The 4,907-nt window shown below is 45.4% G+C and overlaps 1 long non-coding RNA gene across 1 annotated transcript; it reads right to left on the bottom strand.

Annotated features, from left to right (window-relative positions):
- Positions 1 to 1,155, bottom strand: LOC307034440. The gene is made up of 2 exons (XR_013806911.1): positions 645 to 1,155; positions 1 to 295 (listed from the first exon to the last, which is right to left on the bottom strand). It is a non-coding gene; the product is annotated as an uncharacterized lncRNA (long non-coding RNA).
- Positions 1,156 to 4,907: the final 3,752 nt, after the last annotated feature.

The following is a 4,907-nucleotide window of genomic DNA, read 5'->3' as shown; positions in this document are numbered from 1 at the left end:
CCGAATTCTTTTTATCCTCTGGAGCAGAGAGAGGAGCTGTGGATTATTGTTATTGATATCGTACAGTAACAAAGTATTTGTACATTAAAAAGTAATACAGTACAGTGTTACACTGTAGTGTACTTTTATTAAAACTGTATTCCCTTCTTATCATGTTGTCTACACTTCTTCCTTTCATTGATACATTTAAATCACCTAACTACAGCATATAACATACCTGCTGCAACCCTGTGCTGCTGCTGCTTCTCTCTGCCTCATCCTCTATTGCTGGAGGCAGCTCCACCTCATCTGATCTCTGATATGAAAGCAATCGTGTTATGATCATATTGAGCTATTGGTGTGAATCTAACATTAAACAAGCAGTCTGCTTGTCATACATTGCTGACGATACAGTTTAAGTGGAAATTTGTTGAGTCACTGCCGCTAAATGCCGGTAGCATCAAGCTAGCAAATCATGCATTAGCCTCACATCAACAGGTGTAGACAGAACATCCAATTATCCTGAGCTAATTTACTGAATAAACCAACTCACATCTCCTGTCTTTTTTTTCCACCCAACTCATTAGATTATTCTTCTGCTGGCGTTTCATTGTTGTTTTCTGTCAAATTCAATACTGTAGTTCAAAACCGCGGTACCTGCTCACCTGAGCTATTTTTAGAATGCACACGCTACGTTCGTTGTCGCGTTCGCGCGCGTCCACCTGGCCAGGCTGTTTGTGTCCTTCTCCCGTGACGATAACGGCTTGCTAAACGAATTTGAAACTGGGGGGGGACACAAACGGGCAGAAAGCAGAGCTGTTGTTCTCCTTCTTTCCTCCGCTCTTGTCTCTGATTGTGAGTGTGTGCATTCGCGTGTGTGTGTGTGGGGGGGGGAGCGGAGGGAGAATGTGAATACGCAAGGCAGTGGACACTGAAACATGCACATTGGATAAATAACATAGGCGTTTAGTTTATTTAATAAAAGAGCACATGTTCAATGTGAAACGTGACCGTAGATAGATTACTTCAGTTGCAATTTGGTGCTATATATATATATATATTTTTAAATAATAAAAAAAAAAATGTAAAAAAAAAAAACAAACACCTTGAATTTCAGGCAGGGCGTAGGGCTCCGTTGGCAGGGCGCAGCGCCCCGCCAAGACAATGGTAGGGGAAACACTGCCCTTGGATTTCATCAGGGCAATGTAGATGGAAAGAGCAAAAATCAACTCATGTGCTCCTTAGACAGCCAGAACCGGGAAACTATAACAAGCCTTTAAGGACACCAACATTTCATTTAACATGTTGTCATCAGAAGAGAATGGGGAGAGTCTTGTCCACTTATAAGTTCCTTTAGATGACCGGCTTTGCGTCTACGTCCTGTTCCTCCTGGTCTCCTGAGACCTGACCCCTTTATGCTGGACTCCCCCACTTTCACCCAACGGAATGTTGCTTTTGGGCCTCGTTGGCGCAGTAGGCAGCGCGTCAGTCTCATAATCTGAAGGTCGTGAGTTCGAGCCTCACACGGGGCATATCTTTTGTAGTGTATTCATAAATATATTCTCCAATATAGGTGGTTCAGGGGCATTCTTTTTCTGAATGTCTACTGCATGGCTGTTAACCACATCAGCAAAAAAGCGCATACACTCCCCGTCGGGGAATTGAACCCCGGTCTCCCGCGTGACAGGCGGGGATACTGACCACTATACTAACAAGGAGATGTTCAACCCTCCTGACTCCGCCCATCTAATTCCACTCCTTGCCAATGCACATCTTGTAAATGAAAACAAATTGCTCTTTCAGCCAGACTCTTTGATTCCCCTTCTTGCTCTATGCTACGGACGATTACTTTTCTCCCTGCGTGAGCTCATCTGCGTTTGACGTGTCGACCTTTAGACCTCTAGAACAGGTCTTGGCTTGACCCCTTTATGCTGGACTCCCCCATTGTCACCCAACGGAATGTTGCTTTTGGGCCTCGTTGGCGCAGTAGGCAGCGCGTCAGTCTCATAATCTGAAGGTCGTGAGTTCGAGCCTCACACGGGGCATATCTTTTGTAGTGTATTCATTTCTGATCCGGCGGGTAACGTGCATGATTCGACGCCATCCATTTCAGTATTAAATGGCAAGGAAATCCTGTGAAATGTCTCTTCCGATCTTGAATGCAAAATCTTTTAGCACATAAACAACAGCCTTCCTCAAGTGAGGCAGGTATTCAACATTGGCAGGAATAAAGGCCCTTTCCAAAAATTGCGCTTGCCTCGCCCGGGAATCGAACTCCCGCCTGATTTTATTTTCGGAGTGGTAAGAACACCTCAATGTAAGCATTGGTGGTTCAGTGGTAGAATTCTCGCCTGCCACACGGGAGGCCCGGGTTCTATTCCCGGCCAATGCACTTCCTTTAAGTTCTAATGAGTAGCCCAAATTCACATAGTTCCTTACGCCGTGTTGATGAGAGAAACTGGAAAGTACTACCAGGGAATCTGAAGTTCAAAGAGACCAAACAAGCTGTTGACTGTTGACAGACTGTTCATCAGACAATCGCTCAATACTGACAAATATAAGGGCCCTTGGATTTCAACAGGACAATATGGATGGAGAGAGGAAAAATCTACTCATGTGCTCCATGGACAGCCAGAACCAGGAAACGATGGCAAGCCTGACAGAAATAAGGGCCCTTGGATTTCATCAGGGCAATGTAGATGGAAAGAGCAAAAATCAACTCATGTGCTCCTTAGACGGCCAGAACCGGGAAACTATAACAAGCCTTTAAGGACACCAACATTTCATTTAACATGTTGTCATCAGAAGAGAATGGGGAGAGTCTGTTGTCCACTTATAAGTTCCTTTAGATGACCGGCTTTGCGTCTACGTCCTGTTCCTCCTGGTCTCCTGAGACCTGACACCTTTATGCTGGACTCCCCCATTGTCACCCAACGGAATGTTGCTTTTGGGCCTCGTTGGCGCAGTAGGCAGCGCGTCAGTCTCATAATCTGAAGGTCGTGAGTTCGAGCCTCACACGGGGCATATCTTTTGTAGTGTATTCATTTCTGATCCGGCGGGTAACGTGCATGATTCAACGCCATCCATTTCAGTATTAAATGGCAAGGAAATCCTGTGAAATATCTCTTCCGATCTTGAATGCAAAATCAACAACAGCCTTCTTCAAGTGTGGCAGGTGTTCAACATTGGCAGGAATAAAGGCCCTTTCCAAAAATTGCACACGGGGCATATCTTTTGTAGTGTATTCATTTGGTTCTTGCTGGTGATCTGACGGGTAACGTGCATGATTCAACGCCATCCATTTCAATATTAAATGGCAAGGAAATCCTGTGAAAAATGAGTTGCCCAAATTCACATAGTTCCTTACGCCGTGTTGATGAGAGAAACTGGAAAGTACTACCTGGGAATCTGAAGCTCCAAGGGATCAAACAAGCTGTTGACTGTTGATAGACTGTTCATCAAACAAGCTGTTCACTACTGACAGAAATAAGGGCCCTTGGATTTCATCAGGGCAATATGGATGGAAAGAGGAAAAATCTACTAGTGTGCTCCATGGACAGCCAGAACCAGGAAACTATGGCAAGCCTTTCTGGACACCAACATTCGGTCGTCCACTTATAAGTTCCTTTAGATGTCCTGCTTTGCGTTTGCGCCCTGTTCCTCCTGGTCTCGACAGACAGTGTTTACAGTTGTCCAAAAATATATTCTCCAATATAGGTGGTTCAGGGGTATTCTTTTTCTGAATGTCTACTGCATGGCTGTTAACCACATCAGCAAAAAAGTACATACACTCCCCGTCGGGGAATTGAACCCCGGTCTCCCGCGTGACAGGCGGGGATACTGACCACTATACTAACGAGGAGATGTTCAACCCTCCTGACTCCGCCCATGTAATTCCACTCCTTGCAAATGCACATCTTGTAAATGAAAACAAATTGCTCTTTCAGCCAGACTCTTTGATTCCCCTTCTTGCTCTATGCTACGGACGATTACTTTTCTCCCTGCGTGAGCTCATCTGCGTTTGACGTGTCGACCTTTAGACCTCTAGAACAGGTCTTGGCTTGACCCCTTTATGCTGGACTCCCCCATTGTCACCCAACGGAATGTTGCTTTTGGGCCTCGTTGGCGCAGTAGGCAGCGCGTCAGTCTCATAATCTGAAGGTCGTGAGTTCGAGCCTCACACGGGGCATATCTTTTGTAGTGTATTCATTTCTGATCCGGCGGGTAACGTGCATGATTCGACGCCATCCATTTCAGTATTAAATGGCAAGGAAATCCTGTGAAATGTCTCTTCCGATCTTGAATGCAAAATCTTTTAGCACATAAACAACAGCCTTCCTCAAGTGAGGCAGGTATTCAACATTGGCAGGAATAAAGGCCCTTTCCAAAAATTGCGCTTGCCTCGCCCGGGAATCGAACTCCCGCCTGATTTTATTTTCGGAGTGGTAAGAAGACCTCAATGTAAGCATTGGTGGTTCAGTGGTAGAATTCTCGCCTGCCACGCGGGAGGCCCGGGTTCGATTCCCGGCCAATGCACTTCCTTTAAGTTCTAATGAGTAGCCCAAATTCAAATAGTTCCTTACGCCGTGTTGATGAGAGAAACTGGAAAGTACTACCAGGGAATCTGAAGTTCAAAGAGACCAAACAAGCTGTTGACTGTTGACAGACTGTTCATCAGACAATCGCTCAATACTGACAAATATAAGGGCCCTTGGATTTCAACAGGACAATATGGATGGAGAGAGGAAAAATCTACTCATGTGCTCCATGGACAGCCAGAACCAGGAAACGATGGAGAGCCTGACAGAAATAAGGGCCCTTGGATTTCATCAGGGCAATGTAGATGGAAAGAGCAAAAATCAACTCATGTGCTCCTTAGACGGCCAGAACCAGGAAACTATAACAAGCCTTTAAGGACACCAACATTT

This window comes from Notothenia rossii (genome assembly GCF_949606895.1).
Source record: "Notothenia rossii genome assembly, chromosome: 3".
In the NCBI taxonomy this organism is placed as follows: Eukaryota; Metazoa; Chordata; class Actinopteri; order Perciformes; family Nototheniidae; genus Notothenia; species Notothenia rossii.
This window is presented reverse-complemented; position numbering and strand designations above follow the sequence as displayed.